This window comes from Felis catus, chromosome A1 (assembly GCF_018350175.1).
Source record: "Felis catus isolate Fca126 chromosome A1, F.catus_Fca126_mat1.0, whole genome shotgun sequence".
Lineage (NCBI taxonomy): Eukaryota > Metazoa > Chordata > Mammalia > Carnivora > Felidae > Felis > Felis catus.
The window spans coordinates 229,768,386-229,794,631 of NC_058368.1; the positions used below are offsets into that span (position 1 = coordinate 229,768,386).

Below are 26,246 nucleotides of genomic sequence, written 5' to 3' on the forward strand. Positions count from 1 at the left end.
GCATGTGCACCCCAGTGTTGATAGCAGCACTATTGACAATAGCCAAAGTATGGAAAGATCCCAAATATCTACTTACTGACTAATGGATAAAGAAGATGTGGGGTGTGTGTGTGTGTGTGTGTGTGTGTGTGTGTGTGTAATGGAATATTACTTGGCAATCAAAAAGAATGAAATCTTGCCATTTGCAAAAACATGGATGGAACTAGAGTGTATTATGCTAAGCAAAATAAGTCAGACTTATGAAACACCATATGATTTCACTCATATGTGGAATTTCAAAAACAAAACAGAAGGACATAGGGGAAAGGAAGCAAAAAGATGACAAAAACAGAGAGGGAGATAAACCATAAGAGACTGTTAAATACAGAGAAAAAAACTGAGGGTTGCTGGTGGGGTGTTGGTTGGGGGGGTGGGGTAAATGGGCGGTGATTCACTAACTTCTATTCCTGAAATCATTATTACACTATATTTTAACTAACTTGGATTTAAATTTTAAAAATGGTGGGGGGGGCAGAGAAGACTCTTGTGTCGTCACAAAATAATTGAGAGTGCAGAGGGAAGGGAAGATGTAAAATAACCAATATGGATAACAGTATGAACCTTGGATGCCTAGTAAAAGTGAATCTAATAGCTTATAAAATGCACATGAGATCTAGAAAATAAAATAATTTTCATGTACATCATAATTTATTTTTTTTCAACGTTTATTTATTTTTGGGACAGAGAGAGACAGAGCACGAACGGGGGAGGGGCAGAGAGAGAGGGAGACACAGAATCGGAAACAGGCTCCAGGCCTTGAGCCATCAGCCCAGAGCCCGACGCGGGGCTCGAACTCCTGGACCGCGAGATCGTGACCTGGCTGAAGTCGGACGCTCAACCGACTGTGCCACCCAGGCGCCCCTGTACATCATAATTTAAAACAATGCAATCTGAATAACAAATTTCAGACGAGTTATCAAATTTAAGACTAACTGTCAAATAAGACTAATTACTATTACCTGAATATCAAATTTAAGACCAGTTACTGTTACCATAGTTTTTTCCCCATATACAATACACACACATTATTAAAAATAGTAAAACACTTCCATATTCTTAAATCTAAATGAATTATTTCTCTAGAAATCTTCCAAAAGAGTAGCTTTTAAAAAGAAAGGATTAGTTTAAGTCTGTGTTAGTTTTCCCATCTCCTACACCTCTGTGGAGGTGTTACTAGTAGATGGTCTCATATGGACTCTGTTACGTATACTTCTTCTTGCTACGAGTGGGGGGGGGGGGTCTCACCTGCTGGTGGATCTGTGAGTGGAACCAGCATGTTAATCCTAAGTATTCCACACAAGGCTCCTGTCAAACTGCTCATGTTCTCCTTCTCTTCACCTTCTTCTTGAGCAGGTGTCCCACAGGGAGTTTTTGTTCCAGATCCTTGCCCAGTTGCTGGAAGGTATGGAGTGGCAGGCTTTGGCCTTCAGTTCAACTCTGCCAGCAGTAAAGCAGAGGCTTTATTTCTAATTCCATCCAGTCTTTCTTAATTGGTTCAGAATGGAGAGGTGACTTATATGCAACATGTTTATATTGATTTGAACTTTATGATAAAGTGGGAAATTCATAGATAGTCAATAAAATCTTCTGTGATTCAATTTGCTTTGAAAGATAAATATATAGGGGTTAGAGAGGAAGCCTCAACCTTCCCAGGATACATCTCTTGTCTATGCCTTGGTGGTGGGAGCAAACACACTGTAGATCACCTCCTGCTGGCTGTTGGATCATTTTGTTTAGAGAAGATGGCCACTTTGTACAGTAATTGTCTCCATCTTAAAGTGTCAATTTCAGGTGGTTATCATGATATTGATTAGCTTTAAATAGTTGTGGTGAGTGTCCTCAGCTTTAAACACTGTAAACATCTTGGAGCTACTTTTTGCTTTTTTTGTTATTGCCTAGGAGTTTTGGACAGGTGTGTGAGACTGTTGAATAACTATGTAAGAATGAATAGGTTTCTGCAGGAAATAGAAATGATCAAATCAGACCGTGCTGTTTCTTTACCCACCCTCCCCCAAAAGTGTTTAATCATTTCTCCTTCCTAATTAAAGAATGGGAAATTTGCCAGAGAAAATTCTTACTTAGCATAATTGAGTCTTATTTTTATCTAATCTTTTTTGCTCAAAATGAATGGTGAAGAGTTGCTTCATTTTAAATTACTACAGTGTTAACAACATCACAAGGAGGAGCAACATATTCCATGGAGATCATGTGGAGACACGAGTAAAGCCTCTAGAAGGTACCAGAAAGATAAACTGTCAGTGAAATTTCTGATAATGTCATCATCTTTTTCTTTTTCTTTTTCTTTTTAAATACAGGTTGTTATAAATCTGATAGTTCTGGAGGAAATGAAACAGTGAAGAGAAAGAAGGGACTCCATGAAATGAGCCATGTTGAATGCATTCTGTAGGTTCTCTTCAAAGTGATAAAGGGAATGAGCTACTTGGAGGTTTTGGATATAAATGTCACAGTCATGAAACCAATACTACAATCCTAGGACTAACATAGTCTAGTCCTATTACTTTATTGTGTCACATCCACTTTAGTGTGGAGTTGAGAATAAAGACTCTTCTCTGGCCGTAAAACTTCAGAGACCTTTGTTTGACATTGACAAGTTTAGTTAATTATTTCAAATTACTGTGGGCTTAACTCTGCTTTTAATTACGTGCAATATTAATATAAAGTGAAGAACATTTTTAATGTTAAAATACTCCCCGCCCCTCCCCCCCCCCCGCCAAGTTTTCAAGTATTCTTTTTCTTCTTGGCAAGAACACTTTGAATGTGGTATTGAATGTTCACTTTCTGGCTACCCAACATTTTCATTTTAATATTGGCTACAAATAATCTGTGGGAACTTGGGCATCACATTCAATTTTGGGGGGGGGGCTCAGATTCCTTCTCTCTAAAATGTGCAGTTGGCTGCCTCTAACATTAAGCGCTATTTACAGTCTTTATTTTATTAACACAAACATGACACTTTTGATGTGCCAGGCATTATACTGAGTCATTTATGTAATTAACTCCTTGACTCCATCTAACAACCTATGGGGTAGGTACTATTTTTATCCATTTTGCAGATGAGGAAACAGGCACAGAGCGATGCCTGCCTCTGTGTGATGTCTTCTACAGAAGAGCTATATAAACATGAGAGGTGGTGTCTTAGTTTGAGCTGCTATAACCAACCACCATGGACAGGGTGGCCTCGCAGTTCTGGAGGCTGGGAAGTTTAAGATCAAGGTGCCAGTGCATCCTGCGTGTGATGAGAGCCAGTTTCCTGGCTCATAGATGGCTATCTTTTAGCTGTGTCCTCACATGGCAGAAGGGACGAGAAAGATCTCTTGGGGTTTCTTTATCCATGAGGGTTCCATTGTTTTGGCCTAATCACTTGTCCAAAGGCGCTACTTTCAAACACCATCATACTGAGAAATAGCGTTTCAACGTATGCATTTTGGGGGGACACAAACATTCAGTGCATTGTCAGCGACGTAGATAGAAATCTCATTCGTGAGTCTCCCCTGAAGGTTAATTTTCCACTAAGTGATGTCCCAAAGCTTTGTCTTGATCAGTCGGTCAATAGTAAGTTCAACCTCTATGCCTGACTCTGAATTTGGTTCCCCTCCTGGCACTGACTTCCGTGTTCCCACCAGTCCTTGCGGGAGCGTGCCCTGGGACTGGTTCTCCATGACTGGATTGGGTCAGCGCAGGGGTAGATGGCAACAGGCCGGGAAGAACGTCCTCCGCGCCTCACAGAGATGTGGAGATGATGACAGATTTTCTTGCTCTGCCTTTAGAAAGCAAGCTTAGCACTTCATGCGCTTTTAGCACTTCCTTTTTACAAGGGATTGAGCTGAGGGAACTTTTTATCATCAGGTGTTTTTAAGTTAGGGACCTTTGCCAGAGCATTTCCGTGGTGAGCAGCTTTGGGTCTCCGGTATGTTTGTCCGCGTAGCTGGGTCAGGAGTGCGCCCGTGGCTCTGAACGGAGAGAAACGACTGCTGACGAGGGTCAGCTTTCACGTGGAGCAGGGTGTCTCCACCTCGGCACTGTTGTCATCGTGAGCTGGCTAACTTTCCATTGTGGTGACTGTCCTGTGCACTGTAGGGTTCTCAGCGGCAGTCCTGGCCTCTACCCGCTGGATGCCAGGAGTGCCCCACCCTCCATTTGTGACAGATAGCAATAGCTCTAGAGATTGTGGAATGTCTCCGGGGGTGGAGGCCGCACCCATGGATGAGAACCAAGCTGTAGATTGAAAGAGGCTTCTGGTAGACCCAGTCCCCTTAGCAGCCCCCTGCTGTCCCTCTAGCCCTCTCCATGAGGGGTTACAGTGGGTGCCACAGATTCCAATGTGACCAGTGTTCTTATTACGATCACCCTACATGTATTCACCAGGTGGTTATCATGGCCCATCAAGGTCTGTCTCCCCAGTGTTCTTAAAGTGCAAGCATCTTGAGATTTTCACCCTGATGATGATTAGCTGCTCTGTTCAGGCTTTAGAAAAGGGAATATGCCCGTATTTGGCCCAGATTGCTTTGTCTCTGATGCACGTCTTGGGAAAAATGCTTTTTAAAAATATTTTTTTATTATGGAAAAATATATATAACATTTTAAACTATTTTTAAGTGTATAAAGTGGCATCATGTGTATTCACGATGTTGTTATGATTATCATAACTATCCATTTCCAGAACTTTCCATTATTCCAGATAGAAGTTATGTACCCATTAAACAATAACGCCACCTCCTTCCCTCTCCCTGCCAGGCATGGGCAACTATCATTCAACTTTCTGTCTCTATGAATTTGTTTATTCTGGATACATCATATAAGTGGAATCATACGGTGTTTGACCTATTGTGTCTGACTTATTTCATTTCACATGATGATTTCCAGAATCATCCATGCTGTGACATGCATCAGAAATCCATTTCTTTTTACAGGTGAATAATATTCCATTGCATATAGAGACCGTATTCGGTTTATACATTCATCTCTTGATGGAAACTTGTGTTCTTTGCACCTTTTGGCTGTTGGGAATAATGCTGCTGTGAACATGGGTGTATCTTTCTGTGTCCCTGCTTTCGGCTATTTTGTTATATGGTTCTTTGTTTTTGTTTGCTTTTCTTTTTTTTATATTTGGAGTGGAAATGGTGGATCACGTGGCAATTTTTTTTTTTAATTTTGAGGAACTGCTGTACTGTTTAACATAGTAGCTGTAGCACTTTACATTGCCATCAGCATTGCATGAGAGTCATGATTCTAATCAACACTGATATCCCATTTTTTAAAATTATAGCCATCCTAATGGATACGAGAATATATTATGCTGTGTAAAATAAGTCCGTCAGAGAAAGACAAATACCATATGATTTCACTCATATGTGGAATTTAAGACACAAAACATGAGCATAGGGAAGGGGAAGAAAAAGTAAAGTGACATAAAACCAGGGAGACAAACCATAAGAGACTCTTAACTCTAGAGAACAAACTGAGGGTTGCTGGGGGGGGGGGGGGTTGGGGGGATGGGCTAAATGGGTGATGCACATTAAGGAGGGCCCTTGTTGGGATGAGGATGTGATGAATCACTGACTTCTCCTGAAACCAATATTCTGCTATATGTCAACTTGAATTTCAAGAAAACTTGGAAAGGAAAACCAAACCAACCAACCAACCAAACAAAAAACAAAAACAAAAACAAATGAAGTTGTATCTCATTTTGGTTGTGATTTGCATTTCCCTAATAACTAATGATGTCGACCATCTTTTCCGGTGCTTATTGGCCATTTGTCTATCTTCTTTTGGCAAAATGTTTATTCAGGTCTGTGCCCATTTTTGATTTTTTTGTGTTATTATTATTAGATTGGATACTTTTAAAGAACAGATAAATTCCACAATCTTCTTGATTCTGAATATCCATCCAGCCGTTTAACATTAGAGGCCATTACTTCGCTTCATTTAGTTTGTATGGATTTCATCTCGTGTTTGAGGGCATCGTGACACTGAGACCAGCAGTTCTGTCCTGTCATCATTAGTGTTTCCCACGGGACTGCTCGAGGTGGGAATTTCCACCAAATCCAGATCACGGTGGAACATGGAGGGACTGAGAGATGACAGTCCAGCTTCAGGTCTTAGTGGTGGCCAGTGTGGTCATAGACAGCACCGCAGAGACTGTGGCTGCAGTCCAGGAACACCTGCTGCCCATACTTCCCTTCTTTCTGTGGCTGTGACTGCAGTTGGCATCTGGCCTTTGTTCAGACCGGAGGGCTTATGCTCCCCTCTTCACATGAACCCAGCTGTCCGCGATGGTGTGCACGACAGCATGGCAAGTCTTGACATGAATCACACTTCCCATTTTGTGGCAAAGACCGTACTAAAATAGGAGTCGTGCTAATCATTTCCCATAAATTAAGGGTGGCAGGGTTTCCCAATGTAATAACCCAGTAGAACTGAGAATCATGGGAGAATGGAGGCACCCTTTATAATTCCGACGAGAAAAAAGAGGATAAGAGTGGTGAGAGAGGTCACATGTGATCATGAATGTCAGAGCCTGTCCCCACCTCGGGACCGTCTTCATGCGACTCCTCCTTCTGCACAGCTGGGTTTTCTGGGTTGATTAACGATGGCATGGACACCCTGCATGTGGCACCGGTTCCATGATGGTTGGGGAAGAGAATCTGATTGGGGTATGTCATGAAACAATACATTTTAGATGTCCAGCACTGCATAGATTCAACCCCCGTTTTTAATATAGTCCTACAGTTTATGAAGAATAGATTATCTTCTGTAGTCACAACACCAGTTGGCATTTTAATAGGTATATTGGTTGATCTGTGAAAGTTCCTGTCTTAGGATCATAGCTCTGCCACTGATTTACTGGGTGATCCAGGGGTCCGTGTCTGATTCTTTGAGACCTGCATGGGCCTCATAGGGCACAGGTACTAATTGTTGAATGAGTGAATACATGAAGAGTCTTTCTGTCTGTCACTAAGGGCAAAAGTGGTCTTTCAAGTTAGTCTCAGCTCTGATACACAATAATTCTAAAGGGATCATTGTTCATCTCTCACAAAGGAACCTGTAGGTTTCTGCCAGCATGCCATAGCATCCTGTTAATGGACCAGAATTGCCATCTCCACGGAGGAGAGGGAGAAAATCTTCAACAACTCATTAAAGTTTTGATTGGCTGATTATAATGATCTGAGATGTCCCTCTTCCTCTGCAATGCTGTCTGTGATTTTGTATTTTCTTTCCCCAAATAAAAACAAAAACAGCAATTATTGCTTGCCTCAAATAATTATTGGACTTTTCTCTGAAATCAGTACAAAGTCTGAGCAAAGGGCGATTTCCCTGGCTAGAATCAACATGATATAAAATCAGCACTGCAGCCTTGAGCAAGTTCGTTCTTCTCTGGAAGAACTCAACTTGTTGAAACTATCTCTGGCTTCACCATATATTTTGCATGAGCCAGCCAGTATTCTAGGCGAGGTCATTAAGCCTTGGCACTCCAGCAGGCATTAAAATGAAAGCTTGGATCAGAATCATGTGGTATTCCATACAGACTTGGGATATTAAAAACGAAGCTGGGTGGAGAAAATATAATGCCACATCATGCATTTGTCACAGTGATAGATGCGCTTGTGGATATCCAGAAAAATTGTTACAGCTTATCTGCTGCTCCTGATAAGGTGTCAGGGAGGCGAGACTCAGAATGAGTTCATGATGACTGGAATCATGTATTGATCGGGACCACACAGAATAGCACACAAGTATTGATCATTCTAAAGATTCTAAGAGAGGCCTAAAGGCACGTGATTTCTCTCTCCCTGTGCATTTTTCATGAGTGGTAGTATAACTTGTCATTAGGCCAACCCGGGAAACACTATTCCACTGTGGCAAAAGCTTTTCTATTTGCCTACAGGGAAAATGCAGCAGCGTATCCACAATAAACATGTGTTTAGCACTTAGGATGTGCCAAGTACTGTGCTGGGCACTTATACCAACATCTCCTTAAATTCTCCCAGTGGGTCTCTGAGATGATTTGGGTTTTAATTTCCTATGTCAGAGAGGTCAGCTCGGGCCTCCTGATTTTCATGTATGGTTGACTTTGTCCCATATCGCCATTTATATGGCCATTGAGATATGGGCATCTTCCACTGTAGGGTCTCTGTAAATTCCTAATAGGTCGCTTGCTCAGGCTTCCCTGGGAGTCAAGCCCTGCGTCCTCATGTGCTGTATCAGTTATAGCTGACCGTAGTTGCTGTAGCAAATTAGCATAACTTCAGTGGCTTAAAACAGCACAGATCTATTCTGTTACAGTCCTGGAGGTTGGACGTCCAACGTGGATCTCATGGGGCTAAAATGAAGGTATCAGCAGAACTTGGTTCCTTTCTGGAAGCTCTAGGGGAGAATCTGTTTCTTCCTGTTTTTGAGGCTGCCCGCCATCCTTGTCTCGCGGCCCCTTCCTCTGGCTTCGAAGCCAGTGACAGCAGGCTGAGCCATCCCATCGCATCCCATCCCATCCCATCTCATCCCTCAGACTTCCTCTCCTGCTTCTTTGTTCGCTTTTCAAGACCCTTCTGATCACACTTGGATCACAGCTGGAGATGATCCAGGATAATTTCCCTATTTCAAGATCACCTGGTTAGCAACCTTCATTCGATCTTCACCCTAACTCCTTTGACATGTAACATAAAGTATTCACAGGTTCCGGCGTTGAGGATGTAGACATCTCTGAGGGGTATTGTTCTGTCTCCTACAGTGCTTTAACCTGGAAGTAAAAAATTTAACTCCTTTGTTGATCTTTAGTAATAAGCCCTGTATCTTAATCGTATCAGCACTTTATTCAGTTTGATGAAAGCTTAAAGAAGCTGACGATTATACCACTTTTCTTCTTCTTTCCTCTCTTTTCCCTTTCTCTGTGGTTTTATTGGTAAATGACCTTCCTTATTCAAACCAGATGGTTCTTCCTATCTCAGCCCCTGGAAGTCTCTTTCTCTCAGTAGCAGATGAGTCACTAATAAATAAATAAGTAAAAGGAATTTCAGAACAATGGAGTATCCATATCCTGACAGAAATGTTATGATTATGCTTTTTTCCATCTCACGTTAACCCATTTTACACATTAACAACAACAACTGACTAGGCAGGTGAGTGATGTCCCATAGGGCATTGGTTCTCATCTGGGCTGATTTTGCCCCCCGGAGGATACTCAGCACTGATGGAGACATTTTGCTTGTCACAACCAGGAGGGGAGGGGTAACGGTGCTACTGACACCTGGCTTGAAGAGTCATGGGGCTGCTAGATCCTTTCTCACACAGGAGAGCCCCTAAAACAAAGAGGCACCTGACCCATGGTGGTAGCAGTCCCGAGGTTGAGCAAGTCTGCTGGAGAATATACAGCCACCTGGTGGATGAGGGGCGGGGCCGGGGGAAGGCCCCCTGAGTGCCAGTCTCTGGTCGACCAGCCGTCTGTTCCAGAGAAGAAAGAGGACACTTTGGATAAACTTTTAACTTTTCTTAGTTGTAAGGTTATATTTGTTGGAAATGAATCGTGTTCAGGGGGTTTGTAAACATCGAGAATGTGGTGGGTTGCCTGTGTTTGGTGTGGTTTCCACATTTCTGGGTAGTACAGTGATGATTTCCAGCGAATAACTACAATAGACATTTCTTAGAAGAGCAGTGTCATTTGTCCGCCTTCAGAACTGAATGACTCTTTGCCTCTCAGAATTACACCTCTTTTCCTTGAATTAGAGGCCAGCGAAGGCCCTCGCTGGTGGTGTCCTTGGGTCAGCTCATGGAGCCATGCCTCTCATCTGGGAGGAGTGTTTTTCTGTGAATGCTAAAGATACATGAAGTCAAGGAAGAATCAGGAAGCAGCAATGCTGGCCTGAGCAATGCAAAAAAAAAGGCAGTATTCATGATCCATTTGCACTGAACCTAGAGAGAAGGCCCAAACCATTGAAAGAACTGAGAATCGTTTTAGGTGGACCGTAAATTAAACCTTAGATAAGTGGATGCTAGGCTCAGGTGTACTTCTGCTGATTTCAGACACCTTTCATTCTGATTTCATAGAGAATGTTGAAGGGAATTCTAGAACTCAGAGGTGTAAAACCATCCATTTGTCTCAGACAACCATAAATCTGACCATCCCTGATTGTGTGTTATTTTTTTATATACTCTGCTGCCTTCAAAGAATGCGATGATAATACTCTCAGGTTTAGTTTGGACAGAAGAGGTGCTTTGATAGAAGCAGCAAAGTATTGGGGGGGGTGCCTGGGTGGCTCAGTCAGTTGAGCGTCCCACTTCGGCTCAGGTCACAATCTCGCGGTCTGTGAGTTCGGGCCCCGTGTCGGGCTCTGGGCTGACGGCTCAGAACCCGGAGCCTGCTTCTGATTCTGTGTCTCTCTCTCTCTCTATCTCTCTCTCTCTCTCTCTCTCTCTCTCTGTGCCTCCTCCGCTCATGCTCTGTCTCTCTCTCAAAAATGAATAAATGTTAAAAAGAAAATAAAAAAAAAAGTATGGATGTTGATTTAGTTTTGTGCTGATTATGTACTTACAGCACGTTAGTATTTACCTAGAAATTGCTATGTTGAGCTTCCAGTGCTCAGGTTTTATTATTTTCCTACAAATCAGCACTAAACAGAAAGAACCTCTCTCCCCTCCTGCTTTGCCCATGTGACACATACACGAACACCTTTTGTCCTAATAATTGAATTACTGCTGGAAGTTATTAATAATTTCATTGTCCTCGTAGCTTCCTTCCATGTAATGTTCTTACCAATCAAAAATAATTGGTTTGGAAGCTAGGGAAGCCATTGTGTGTGGGATCCCGTTGTGACATATCTGGCCCCATAATTTGATTTATTCCTATTGAGTAAAATCCTTTGAGATCTATAGCCCTCAAGTTGGGAAAGAGAATAATTTTCAAAGATATATCATTTATGTTAAGAAACACCGATTGTTTGGTGATCCAGGGTTTTATTGAGTATCTCTTTGCAAACAGTGTGCGGGGTTCTCTGGAGAATGTGCACATCAATATATGATTTGTTCTATTTAAGACAAAGCTTTCAACTTTATTAGGAAGATGTGATTTAAACGTGTATGTTTTTGTAGAAGTTTATGGGTTCAATGAAATATGAGAAAATAGATGTGATCAGGAGGAGTGCTGATCACATGTGGAGTCTTCTCATCAGAGCTGACCTGTCCCACTGAGCCTCAAGTCTCACTGGTCTTTAGACTGTATTTTACCTGATCTTACTTTTTAAAAACATGTTTTTAATATATGTTTATTTTTGAGAGAGACAGACAGAGTATGAGTGGGAGAGGGAAAGAGAGAGGAGGAGACACAGAATCCGAAGCAGGCTCCAGGCTCTGAGCTGTCAGCACAGAGCCTGACGTGGGGCTCGAACCCACAAATTTTGAGATCATGACCTGAGTCAAAGTCGAACGCTTAACTGACTGATCCACCAAGCCCTCATCTTTCTATTGATTGGATACAGAAGACTTTTATTTTTATATTATGCATATTCACTCTGTGTCATTCATATTTGATTTTGATATTTCATTTAATACCACTTGCATTAATAAATGTCACCTTATATTTATTCCAAAACGGATCAACGATAAATAGAAAGGTATTTGAGAATAGTCAGGAAGTGAAGAAGGGAAGAGTTGGCCACGTGTCAAAGGAAATAGTTGAAGTATAGCCAAGAAGCTGTGTTCAGATGGTCCTGTTAAAACAAAGTCTCCTGTTTAAGGGAAGCCTGGGGAGTGAGGAAGCAGGTGAAGTGGCAGCAAAACGATTATTCTTTTAGTGGCTCTTCAAAATGTCAACTTTTTAGGATTATGAGTAGCACACTAAAACTTCTCCTTTGTACTAACGTTGAGAAATGTCTTCAGTTTCCTAATGCCCTACTTCACCAATGCGCTTTCAGGGTGAGCTCTTTGAAGAGGTGGAATACAAGTTTCTTTCAAAACCATAGTGCCTTAGGGGCGCCTGGTGGCTCCGACTTCGACTCAGGTCATGATCTCACAGTTCGTGGGTTCGAGTCCCGCATCGGGCTCTGTGCTGACAGCTCAGGGGGCTGGAGCCTGCTTCGGATTCTGTGTCTCCCTCTCTCTCTGCCCATCCCCTGCTCACGCTCTGTCTCTCAAAAATAATAAATAAACATTAAAAAATTAAAACAAAACAAAAAACCAAAACCATAGTGCCTTCAAAGTAGGAAAAGGTCGTGTCAGTGAATACTTGGACAAATTCCATCATTTGAAAGGAGACCTCTTCAAAACATAACTGACTGTCCTTAAAAGGCCATAGCAAAAATGAATTACTGTAGCAAATACTGTCATATTTACTAGTTTATATTGGCTAGAATAGAGCATTCTTTGAGAAAGGTCTTATAACAATTGGTTCATTGTTTTATGATATAAATGTGGGTATTTGGTTCCATCAGTGGTTGGAAGAAGCCTTAATTGTTAGTTAACATTTAATCCCATTTCACTTAATTACAGAAGGTGATTAATGCTATTAAAAAAACATAGAACAGGGTTAAAGGGTTTGGGTATTAAAAGATAGGGTGCAGGGGCACCTGGGGGGCTCAGTCGGATAAGCATCTGACTCTTGGTTTCAGCTCAGGTTATGATCACACGGTTCATGAATTCAAGCCCTATGTGTGGCTCTGTGCTGACAGCTCATAGTCTGCTTGGGATTCTCTCTTTCTCTCTCTCTCTCTCTCTCTCTGCCCCTCTCCCTCAGAATAAATAAATAAACTAAAAAAAGGTAGGGTGCATTGTGTGAAATTCTGAATAGTGTGGTCAGGGTAGACCGCGTTGAGAGGTGTCATTTGACCTGAAGGTTCAGGAAGGTGGGGGCTTGTGGATCTTAGGGGGAATGAAAGTCAAGGGGACAGCTGATGAGGTCCCTAGGTGTGAGAATACCTAATAGTCTCAGAGAATGACAAGGAGGCCAGTTGTGGCTGCAGACAGGAAGGGTAGGTCATAGGAATTGTAGTCCTGACATCAGACTGGCCGTGGGAGGACAAACCCAACGATTTTATAGACCACTATGAGGGATCTTTGGCTTCCACTCTGCCGAGTTTTGAGAAGAGAGCGGACACGGTTTGATTCACATTTTAGAAGAATTCTCTGCTGAGCTGCAAAATTGTTGGGGGGAGGGGCAGAGTGGAAGCAGGGAGCTCAGTTAGGAGGCTCTCAGTGGGATCCAGGCGAGATGTTGGCCGGGACAGTGGTGTGGAGATGGTGAGAGAAGTGATCATATTTTGGATATGTTCTGAAGGTCAGAGATTTGCTGGCCAATTGGGAAGGGGTGTCAGAAACGGGGATAAAAGGTGACTCCAGGATTTTTTGACACAGCAATTGGAAGGACAGGTAAAATTGCCATCCAGTGAGAGGGGAGACAGTGAAACGGGGGGGTGGGGCGGGGTGGGGCGAGGTCAGTGGTTATTGTGTTACGTTATGTTATTGTTATGTTATTGTGTTACATTATGTTATTATGTTATGTTACGTTATGTTGTTATGTTATGTTATGTTTTGCTACGTTATGTGGCAGCAGTTTCTCAGACGTCTAGGTGGAGGGGTCCAGTAGGCAGGAGATTATAGGAGTCTGGAGTGGAGCATAGAGGTCTCAGGTCGCAGTGGGAACGTAAAGCATGAAAGCATAGAGTTGGCGATCGTATTCTGTAGACATAAAAGTAGACTGTGTATGTATTGAGAATGGGTGTGTGTGTGTGTGTGTGTGTGTGTGTTTCTGTTCAAGTTATTTTCTATGGTTTACAGCATAGAGGGCAGTACCAGTAAGAACGTTCCAGTACCTTTTAGCATACTGTAATAATGCTATTTAGATTATGATTTGCAATGGAGAGGTTTCTGAAGGATCTTTATTCTTTGGGCACAAAAAGAAACCTCATGTTTTTTTGGGAGAAAAATTCTGCTGTAGTTATGAAATATAAGTGACAATGTAGGCAGACTCTTTTGCCATGCTCTATACAGCAGTACTTATCGAGAGGTCATGTTTTATGGTAGATCTTGGATTGGTGGGGGTTTGCCAGTTTTCTTCAAGAGCCGTGTTTGTTTACTTATTTTTGAGAGATGGAGAGAGAGAATCCCAAGAAGTTTCCACAGTGTCGGCACAGAGCCCAGCGCGGGGCTGAAACTCACAAAGTGTGAGATCATGACCTGAGCTGAAATCAAGAGTCGGACGCTCACCCGACTGAGCCACCCAGGTGCCCCAAGAGAGCCATGTATTTAAATGTCACATCACAGCAGCTGAGGTCACTGCTCGAACTAAAATAAATTAAATGTTATAAGAGGTATCTAAATTACTTGGTTTAGCCTCTTTGTAAATGTGTAATATAATAAATTATAGCACTTGCTAAAAAAAAAAAAAACAAACAGAAAAACAAGCAACCTCTGGCTTCCATAGGATGCAGTTGTTATAAGCAGTAAAGTTATGTGTATGTTCTTTTGCCTTTTCCTATTTTGTAACTGGGACACATCTTATGTGCATTATGGAATTTTTAGATGCAGTTATCAGAAATCCAATTAAGGTGCTAGAACAGTAAAATTTACAGATGAGCTTAAAAGCACTTAGCTCTAATAGGGAATTAGTTATAAACCTCTGTGTAAAACATTACTGATCAGGTATCTTTTGAAATGTTACCAACTATAATATTAAAACCATAGCATTCGCAATTGAGCTCTAAAATTTACTAAAAAAGGGATTACAGAATGGACTGGCAGTTGGAATGTTAGCATATCTGCAAAGAGTGGTTTCATAGCAGGAAGTGTGAGTGCTGTTTTGTTTAAAATCTGTAACACTTCTTACCAGAAGAATCAAACGTGAGAGTAAACTATTTGTATAGCCAGTAAGTCTTGGTTACAAACCATTCTTAAAAAAAAAAAAAAAAACAAAAACAACAATAAAGCAAAAAACAAAAAGAAACTTTGTAAACAAAAAGAAACTTTGTGTGTTATTACAAATACACCGTGTATATGTTCCAAAACATCACATGCTCTATCTAGGATACTTCATGAAATCACTGCTACTTAAGTCCACTGTGAGTGAGCAAGTATCATAGAGTAAGAACACTGCTTTTAAAAAAAAAGTAGCTTGAGAGCCAGAATTGGAGGCGAGAAGTAGTAATTTTTGCATTCTCAGTACTGCAGTTTCTATTTTCACGGGAGATTGAAGTGGAAATACTGATACTGATTATACTGACAGAGTCACTGCTCCTCTGGCATTTCCTGGCAGATTAGACACCCAGGACATACGCAGCACAGTCCAGTTTTTGAACTTCAAATTTGTCATCTAGTACAACTGGTGAGGTTTTACAAAGTCTTTTATTGTAGTATCATCTGATGGAACCATAAGTATCTTTAGAGGTTTAACCTGGTTGTGATTTACATGGTGAACCAACGTAAGATTGACATTTGTGTAAAAATGGGGCAACAATTTGCCCAGGTTGTTTTTTTCTGTATTGTGATAGTTCCTGGCATATATGGCAAATAAAGAACTTGGGGAAAATCTGTTTGTCTGTTTCCGGTAGTCTCCGTGCTTCTACTGTGGAAAGAGGAGGTAATGAGGACAGAGGGCTTCATACAAAATACAGACCCTGCCTGGCCTCATGGTGCTTGGTCGTATGGGGAGGAAGATGTGCTGCTGAGAAAAAGTCTAAGTGGGAAAAAGGCAGGATGAAGATAATCATCAAGGGTGAGAGTCAGGGATGGAGAGTTCTGGACAGAGCATGTGCAAAGGCCCTGAGACAAGAGAAAGCTTGGACCCTTCCCTGATTGGAAGAAGGCCAGTAAGAAAAGGGAAGGTGACCGACAGAGCCCTCCAGGGCCAGGTAGAGGCTCCAGAGAGCCAGGTCATGCCGGACTTTGTTTTTCCCTAAGAACTGGGAATTTACTCTTCCTGCAGTATCTTCATGGTGATGGAAGGAAGGATGTGTTCATTATTATTGGCATTGCTGCTTAGTGCTTGGTGTGTTCTGCGTTTCCAGCCTTCTTGCCCTATGAAGGTCTGCATTTGGAACTTGGCTGGTGTGGAGTAAGTGTGAATTGCAGCTCTAGGCACGGTGTTTTAAGTATGACAGCTGTAGCACAGAAACGAACTGTGTCAGTCATTCCTGGAAAAGAGAAGGCAGCATTAAAGGAGAACGAAGATTCCATACAGGAAGGGAGCTGGGGCTGTGTGTTAGCAGACAGTCCTGAAGGAGATGTTATGGCAGTCGATTCACAATGTGAGTCTAGGATCAGGTTGTATTTCTAACCTGTTAGCTTTGCAGCCTTGGAGGCACTCTTCACTGTGAAACGTCGCAGAGCCTAATTCATTAGGTTTTCCTAATAAATGAGGTAATACGTGTAAAGCACTTAACCCGGGGTGGCATACCTGAGTTTACTGAAATTATTAGCTATCATTGTTGCTCCTACTACTTTTATTATTTGATTAAGTTGGTAACAAGAAGGGTGGACAAGTACAGAATAATTAATGCCTTGGAGCTAAGAATATACATCCATGATAAATAGATCCGTAAGCGGGGATGCAGGGTTCCTGTAGAGCAATGTTAGTAGATAAGATTAGAAAAAACAGGATGCATACTGATATTTTACTGCTTATATCCTAACCCGCCGCTTGCAAACAGCAATTCTGGGCTTATTCACTCAACAAACACTTCATGTTCTCCATGTCACTCAACCTTCTGCCCCCTTACCCTACTCCTATCACCTGGGCATTTAACCACCTGTAAAATTGTAGGGGTTTCTTTGTGTGCGTCTGTAATGACATCCTTATCAGGCAGTATTTGATAAAAGCAACTATGCCCCTTGTTTATGTTGATACGAGAGTTGAGAGTTGTTCTGGAAAATGTCTGAGAAGGCTTTTGAGAAGTGTGTATTGGTCACCAGAAGATCAAATTAAACGTGGAACAAGCGTGAGAAACAAGCATGAGCAACTCTAGTATAAAGCTGAATTTGAGCTACAGTGTCTGTGATTTTGTTCTACACAGTCATTTGGAGGGAGAAAGTCCAGCCACCAAGTACGTGCTGTAAGAAGTCCCAGACGTGCTGTGGGCCCCTAAAACAAGGGTTCCTGAAGAACCCACAATGCGCGTGGCTCCAGCAGAAAAGCTCTCTCTGCCTTTCAGCATTGTGCTGACCATGAACAACAGGTCTTGTCAGCCTTTTTTGGATCCTGGTTGGAAGGTTTGTGTTGAAATTGTAGTATGTTACATTGTGTATTCTTCCTTTTCCTGGATGCTCATGTAGGATCTCAAAACACGTAAGAGAGCAGACAGGCATCATTTCTGTTATATGGAAATGATATTTTTTCTTTAATAATACAGGTGGTGATTAAATATGCACATTTGTAGCTCAGCTCAAATTTATGAAATATGACACTAAGTAAGTTAACCCGTACTTAATGTATATTAGCTCTCCTGATTATTGACCCCAAAGATCAAAGATACCCTTATGAGTCAAGAGCTTTTTTACATTATTCCAAGTCTAGATGACACGATTTGCATTACTCATTAGAATATAAGTAGAAACTTGTGGGCAGAGGGTAGTCAGTCATATTATTCTCCTGCTTACCACCCTCTCTGCAAATCCTGTGTACCTGGGAAGAGTGTTTTTACCATGGTCTACAAGGACATGACCCCGTTGACAGCCGTATCCCAGCCACACTTGGCATTTCCTTGTTTCTCACAGACCGGTGTGTTTCTGCCACAGTGCCTTTGCACCTGCCACAGGTTCCCCCCAAACATCTTTGACAGAACTGTACGCCTTGACCTGACTGGCTTGTCCTTATCTTCTTGGGCTCTATTCCATTGGAGGGCTCATTTCTGTGTCTGTTTTATTGCACAAGATTTAATCATATGAGAGTAGAGGTCATTGACCTATGAAAACTGACGTTTTTAATATTTAAGATGCGCTTTAGTATTTAGAAATTTAGCCCTGATGTCAGTAGTACAGGAATGTTTTTAAAGCACAACTATCTAATGAAGGATGTGAAATTTAAAAAATACATGTTCTCCAATCAACGAATTTGGACATCGATGTATCTTTACTCACTGACTGGTTTCAACTCTGTAAGCAGATTGTTTGAGAATTTGATAAATTTGAGAATAGTCTTATATAATATTAAAGGGATTTCTGTAATCAGTTCCCATTTTGGTTTGACCCTCTGAAGCGCTGTAATTCTGGTTTGGTTCCTTGTGCCAGTAACTTACGTCATAACGGTCGAGCGTATGGCCGTCCAGACGTAGCGTTCTGCACGGGTTCTGTAGCCCGGCGTCAGCCACGTTATCACTAAGTGTAGTATGTCCCATGCCACATACGTGTGAAAGGGAGATGTACTCTGGGGCGTACTTCCTTAAACCTGGGTCTGTATTTGACCCCCAGTCATTCATTCTGCAGATCTAACCATCGCTGCTCTTTTACGTTCTATCCTGACTGTGCTTTGCCATTTTCACTAACGTTTCCTGCTCCTCCCCTCTCTTTTCTGTACAGTTTGCTTGTTCTCTGAGACTCGGATTGCTGCTTACTGTCATCCAGGCTCAGGTTTGGTGGATAGAGAGAAACATGGCCTTTCTCAAAACCTCATTCACTTTGTGCCGCGAACGTAATAAAGGCCACTTCCTCAGGGTGACACTCAAGTCCCAATTACATGTCCAGCCTCCTCTCCAGCAGCATCGCTCGTTACCTCCTTTCCTCCTGCCGTGCCTGACCGACTGCTGCTATCATCCCTTGTTTGCTTATCTTCCTGGACACTTGTTCCTTATTTGTGACAGCAGGAGCTGCATTCGGCTTTGTATTCTTCTTACTCTTTCTGGGTCTGAATACCTCATGATATTACAGACTCCCAAGGGCTGAGGTCCATGTTTCATCGTCCCCGTGCCTCCTGGTTCATAGCATGCTGGCTGACACATAGTTATCGCTCGGTGGATCCTTGTGAGTTGAAGATTTTGTGTGCTGCCGAACCAAATACCGTTTCCAACTGAATATCGTCTTTAGTCTGGGTTTTCTAAATGTGTTTTCTTGCAACCATATACTATCAATTCATCACTTAGATAAAGCATTTGAAGAGTCAAGGTCAGTTCTCCATCAATATCTTTTCTCTCTCGGGAGTTGATGGCTGAAGGCAATGGTTCTCCGATTGGCTCATGCCCCCATCGTCTGGCTTGTTAGAATCGAGATTGCTGGGTCCCAGACCCACAGTTTCTGATCCGGTTGGTCTGGGCTGGGGCCCAAGAATGTGCATGTCTAACACGTTACCAGGTGATGTGGCGGCTGCTCTCCCAGAATCCCACTGAGAGAGCCTGTTTTAGGGTCACCTGGGATCGCTGGGTATCTCTGTGCTAAAGCAGCTGAGTCAGAGAGTGCTAAGTCTGTGGAAAAATCTTCCCATCAGGGTTAAACATTAGCACTGAGTTGCGCACGTCTCATTCACCCCTTTGCGTGACGGTTTTGTTCCTCCACCTAATGAGAGAAGATGCTTTCCTACCGCCTCTCCACTGGCCTTCCCTTAACTGGCCGGGAAGGTGCTTTCACCTGCGGGATGCGTATGTTGAACTCTGTTTAGTTTGTTGGCCCACGCTTGCTTTCCCTAAAGAATTCCTGGTGAACACGGGTCGTCTCGGTGCCCCCCCCCCCCGCCCGTAGCCGTTCACGTGATCCTCCCAGGAAGCCCGGGGATTGTCTTTGTTTTTCTCATGCGAGGAGGTTAGGCGCTTAGTGTGAGGCCATATACACAGTAAAGGTGGGTGAACCAGGGGTTGAGCCCAGGAAGTCTGGCTCTGAGTCTGGACACCTCACCGCTGTCGGCTGGTCTCTCTCTAGGTGGGAAAAACAAAACAAAACAAAACAAACAAAAAAAACCCAAAAAACAAAAAACTGCTGTTGTCCTCGTTGTGGCTTGATGGCTTCTCCACAAATCCTCTTGGCATCTCCAGTTAGTATCTGGTCTAAGACTGCCTTCTGGGCCTCAGAGGATTTTTACGCTTCAATGGGAAGACCTTAGTGACCATCACTCTTTAAGGGACTGTGTCTTAATCAGATTTATTTTGGTCAGTGAGTGCAGCTGCACGTTACGATTACAGCGTATATTTTCATCGCTTGCTTTATACAAAATGACAGCACAGGGAAAATGACCCAGTTCAGGAACGGTGGGTCCTCTTGTCGTATGATCTTGCACTTCTGATTTCATAGTTTTACATGCACCATCATAGTTGGCCTTACGCATAAAAGCAGCAACAAAAAAGCATGAAGCATTATCCTGATTTCACAGAGAAGGAACTGAGTCTTGGGGAGGCTGAAGAAGTTCTCCTTTACCAACCTGCAGGAATGGGATGCGGGCTCAGCTCCGGGTTTTCAATGCAGAGTTTGATATTGGTTTCACGACATATTAGGAATTTATATTCAATCGAGTTTACATTAAAATGTGTAAATTTCCGGTGGGGCTTTGCAGATATTGAGTGCAATATTCAAATTAGATTTCTGAGTATTCGTTCATTCAACAAGTGTTTACTGAGCCTCTCCTTTGAGCTAGGTGTTCTTCTAGGTGTGTAGAATATATTAGCAAACAAAACACTGAGACAGCTGTTACGACACCGTGCTGGTAGGAAAGGACAGTAAGCAGTGAGCACAAATGAGTCAATTGTATTGTATGTTGGAACCTGACAAGTGCTATGGAAAACAAAGCAAGAGTAGAGCAAGGCAGGGTAGAAAGAGCAGGAAGAGGATGTCGTTGAAATTTTCTGGGTAGTTAGGCAGAGGGACGGTTAAGCAAGACGTGGAGAAGGTGAGGGAGTTAACCGTGGACCTGGCTGGGAGAAGACCGGTCCAGGTGCAGAGAGCATTGCTGGCAGGGAAGGGCCACATATGGAAGTGGACTTCAGGAATGGCAGGTGGGACAATGTGGCCATGGAGAGAACAGCAGGGGACTAATTTAACGAAATGATGCTTACCCAGATTTTCTAGGGCCTTGTGTGGCATCGAAAGTGTTGACCTAAGGTGTGGCCTGATCTGACATAGACCTAGTCTGGTGCTCTAGTAAGAATAGACTGTAGGGAAGCTATGGTGGAGACTGTATCATCAAGCCAAGTGAGTAAAGATGGATTGCTCAGACTAAGGAGAGTCAACAGTGGAGGTGGGGAGAGACGACCAGGTGCTGGATATATCTGACAGGTTGAGGCGGCTGGAGTACCTGATGGCTTGGGTGTAAGGTGGGAAGGAAAAGGTGAGTCGGGGAGATTTCCAAGACTTTTGACCTGAACAACTGAGAAGGATGGAGTGGGCACCCACTGAGAGGCAGAAGAAGGTGGGTGGAGCAGTTTGGGGAGGTGGATAAGCTTAAGAGAGGAGTTGTGAGTTCCACAGCGTCTTGGCATCTAGATGTCGGTGCTGTGAAGACAGGGGAGAAGGGCGTGTGGTCCAGGCTGGATATAGTGACTTGAAGTTCATCAGCATCTGCCATCAGGATGAGATCCCCCAGGAAGGGGGTGTAATGCAGAAGATGAGAAAGACTGCTGAGCCCTGGTGCGGGTGTCGTTAGGGGGTCAGAGAGGAGGTAATGAATGCCAATGAAGTGGGAGGAAAGCCAGCCGAGTATGATGTTCATGAAGCCAGACGAGAAGATTAGTCAAGGCTTTGGAGATAAAGAATCCTGAAAATGCTGTAGGTAGCTAAAGAAGGCAGGCCTGAGAATTGCCATGAGTCCCTGGGAGTCCTGCCAAAGCTGTTTTAGTGGGGTGACAGGAGCAGGTAGTGGGGTGACAGGAGCAGGAGCTGCATGGGCTACCGCCCGTAAAATGGGGAGACTCTGGAAGAGGCTGGGGACAGATGGATCCTTCGAGAAGTGTACTCCCTTCTCAATTTTAAGATGCTTTGATTAGGTTTCCTAGGTTGGAATATTATTCAATTATGTTCAATAGAAAAAAAGGTTCAAAAAGGAAAAGGTTCAAACAGAAAAAAAAAAGGCATTGAGAGCAAGACAGAGAAACAGGCCAGACAAAGACACTCAGAGGAAAAAGAGAGACACGGCAGTGGCTCCCAGAGAGATCACGGGAACTTTCATCTGTGAACGAGTAATCCTGACGTATGTCTTTTAGCTCTCTGTTAAATTTCTTACCTGCCTGTGTTTCAGAGGTAAACCATGAGCTATTTCCACAAAGGGTCAGTGTAATCCCAAGATCTAGGAACGACTGGTTTCAAACTCCGTTGAAGCAAGAATGTTGAGGTTTTAAATTTTAAATATATAGGATCTTTTCACTAAGTGTGTATTTTTGAACTTGATACGGTTTGTGTCATCCCAGGACATGTAGAGGTTTTCCCGTAGCTTCTGTGACCTGTGATACTGATGCAGCCTCCTTTAGGACAGGGAGCTCTCTGCCATTACCTCTGCATGATGCTGTATACATGGAAATTGGAAATGCCCCATGTGAACTCAGATAAGTTTCTCTCACTGTCTTCCTCAGTTCTGTACTGATTGATTTTTTTTTAAGTTTTTTTTGAGAGAGACAGAAAGAGTAAGTATAGGGGAGGGACAAAGAGAGAGGGAGAGAGAGAATCCCAAGCAGGTTCCGTGCTGACAACAGAGAGCCCAATCTGGGGCTCAAACTCATGAAACCATGAGATCATGACCAGAGCTGAGATCAAGAGTTGGTCGCTTAACTGACTGAGACACCCAAGTGCCCCGAATTCTCTCTTGATCCTTGTTATTGTTCTCTGTTGCTGTTAGACCATCACTTAGTGTCAAGGGAGGAAAATAATGGTCCAGAATTGTACGGATCAAGTTTTGTGTATTACTATTAAACAGGGATTCTGTTATTATTTTTTTTCTAACTTGAAGAATGCGCTTTTCTTTTTAATCCTTTTGGACCTTCAAGGAATTTTTTTGTTGTTTTCTCATTTTTGAGAGTGAGAGAGACAGCGTGTGAGCGGGCGAGGGGTAGAGAGAAGGAGGGAGACACAGAATCTGAAGCAGGCTCCAGGCTCTGAGTTGTCAGCACAGAGCCCAACAAGGGGCTCAAACTCACAAACCACAAGATCGTGACCTTAGCTGAAGTCGGATGTTTAACTGATTGAGCCACCCAAGTACCCCCCCCTTTTGGACTCTTATAATCACCTTTGATGATAATGAGTAGCTCTACAGGTAGCATATTGGGGTTACTTGCTGGGTGACATTCTTGGGCTAAGCCCGGGGTAGTTGTCCGTGGTGGGCACTGCAAAATATGAAGCTAATAACTGAAAGCTAATGAATCAATAAGGTAAAGGAAAGAGGGAGCAAACAGTGGATAACATTGGATACAGTTAAGGAGGGAGCAAGGTCAAGGTTTGTAAGCTAATTCTTAATGTAGAGAGCGAGAACAGACAGGGGGAGGGAAAGAAAGCGTAGGGCTGACTTGAGGTGGGAGAAAGCATACTATGACTGTCTGACTAGAAACCATACTCAAAATATTTACTTGTCCTTTCTGGAAATCGTGGAATGGATTCAACTGCCCTCTGTCCTAACCAATTATATCCCACTGATTAGAATATAAATAGCTTTTTCTGGCTAGGCTCTTGAGTATTAAGACTGAGATTTTTGAGATTACTTTTATGATCAGCACCCTATGAAACATACTGTGTTTACCAAAATCACAAATGGAATTGTCCATTGCCAAAATGAACACTTGGCATCAACACGTAGGCCAAGCAAACTCCCAGAAATATAAACACTATTGCTGGTTGAGTCAGTACTATAAGCCGAATACAGCGCTTCTGTGGGAAGGTCCTGGTTAGACTCTGTTGAATGACTTTAAAAGTGGATCACCACACAGGCTCTGTGTTGATTAACAAGGAAGCAGAAAGCCAACTGGTCCTGTTGACTGTGGATGGATGAAACCAATTACCATCAGGCCCCCAGAGTCTAGTTAGGAAATTCCTTTAAGAAATAACTGGAACTGAGAAAACACAGCACCGTTTCTCTCAATCACGCAAAGACTTCTTCTCCTGAAAGATAGAGTTTAAGCCAAGATCTTGTTGATGGCATTTGAATATTCTAGTAAATCTGCTCCATGATAGACCATGTGTACAGATATTCATTATATATTACCTTAAAGATGTACATTGTCATCGGTGAATGTATTAGTCAGGGTTCTCCTGAGAAACAGTGCGCGCGCGCACACACACACACACACACACACACACACACACACACACACATTGTCGACCCTTGAACAACATGGGGGTTAGGGGTGTTGACTCCCTTGCAGTCAAAAATTCACATAGTGTGATGGCATGGGTGGTATTTTATTTTCCTAAATAGCATCATGAAACACACTGCATCGATGCTATTAATTTGAATTTTGTTTATTTTATTACACTTTATTTTATAATTTTAAAATTTATATTTGTATTTGCTGTAAATTGCTATAAACACTCTTAGGCTAGTTGTATATTTTCTGTGCTTAGGGAAGTTTACAATAAATGTACTTAAAAACTGGATGTCCTTTTGTTCTCTTAAAGTTTTATCATTTTAGACCACGGTGTGTGTTTACTCCTGTTGAACCTAACAGTGTTTGGACTCAGGGAAGCAATTTGGTGAATATTTTAGCATTCATTTTTGACCAAAGGAAATTAAAAGTAGAAAGAACAGAAGGGCAAATTTGCCTTGTACGGGATGAAATCTGTGAAAATTATGTGTACAAGTATGAAAAAATTCTCATCACCAAACAAATCTTGGATTCTCTTTGGTATCTTAAAATGTGTTAAAGGTAAGCATTAAATAATGTTTCTACAGGGGCGTCTGAGTGGCTCAGTCGGTTGAGTGTCTGACTTCAGCTCAGGTCATGATCTCACGGTTCATGAATTGGAGCCCTGCACTGGGCTGTGTGCTGACAGCTCGGAGCCTGGAGCCTCCTTAAGATTCTGTGTCTCCCTCTCTCTCTGCCCCTAACCCACTCGCATTCTGTCTCTGTCTTTCTCAAAAATAAATAAACATTAAAAAAATAATGTTTTTACAGAATTCTTAATGGCCCACTTATAATTAATATTGTTATTGAAAGTTTTTAAAAAAAATATACCCCTGGACAGTATAATGCATAAGTAATTCATTAAGGAAGGTATCTATGGACATATTGGCATAGTTATGCTTTTCATTTAAAAACTTCAGTAACTATTTCCACATTGTTTATTTCTAATCACCCCTTAAAGACAGAGCAACTTTGCCTTCTGTGCAGCATGAGGCAAAAATTTGATAAATGGTTCTTTGAAATGTTAAAAATGTCATTGTACTTGTATTTTTCTCAAGCTGACAACATATGGCATATTTCTAATTTTTCTACTAGGATTTCCTTTTTAGTGACTGACATATACGTGATTTAAAAAGAAATCACAAAATTCTTCAAGTAGAAATTGTAAAGGAACAGTTGCTTTGTATATAAACGTATTTCCAGTTTCATTTTTTAGTTTTTAACATTTTATTAAACATGATCACCTATTTGCTACTATATTTTGAGTTATAATTCTCTGTATTAGACCTTCATTCATTCATTCATTCAACAAATCATTATGGTTTATGGCCATAATGTTGCTAGGCTGTATTTTAGGTACTGAGGAATGTGTCAGTGTACAAACGAAGTTTCTTTTTTCGGAAGGCTTTATGTTTCAGATGTTCTCATTTAATTTAGTTGATCATCTGCTTATGCTTATCTAAATGTAGACTAGGTATAATTTTGGGGGATCTAAACATTAAATAGGGTGAAAAACAACCCTTGAAAATTTTTTCTTAGCTTTCATATTCTGTTTATTCACAATTAAATTTGCCATGTTTATTTATAAGTATCAAGTCATAGGTTGGTTCCTGTATTAGTTTGTGTTAGTATTATAGGGCTGCTATAAGAAACTTACACAGATTGGGTGGCTTAAGTGACAAATTTATTTTTCTTATTTATTTTAAATTTTTTAATGTTTATTTTTGATACAGAGAGAAAGACAGACAGACAGAGTGCGAGTGGGGGAGGGGCAGAGAGAGGGAGACACAGAATCCGAAGCAGGCTCCAGGCTCTGAGCTGTCAGCACAGAGCCCAATGAAGGGCTTGAACCCACAGACTGAGATCATGACCCGAGCCGAAGTCAGATGCTGAACCGCCTGAGCCACGCAGGTGCCCTGAAATAACAAATTTATTATCTCATATTTCTGGAAACTAGAAGTCCAAGATCAAGGT

The 26,246-nt window shown here is 42.2% G+C and overlaps 1 protein-coding gene across 2 annotated transcripts in view; it reads left to right on the forward strand.

Annotated features, from left to right (window-relative positions):
* Positions 1 to 26,246, forward strand: part of CTNND2 (catenin delta 2) — a 938,925-nt gene that overhangs the window by 27,397 nt on the left and 885,282 nt on the right. The window lies entirely within an intron of this gene.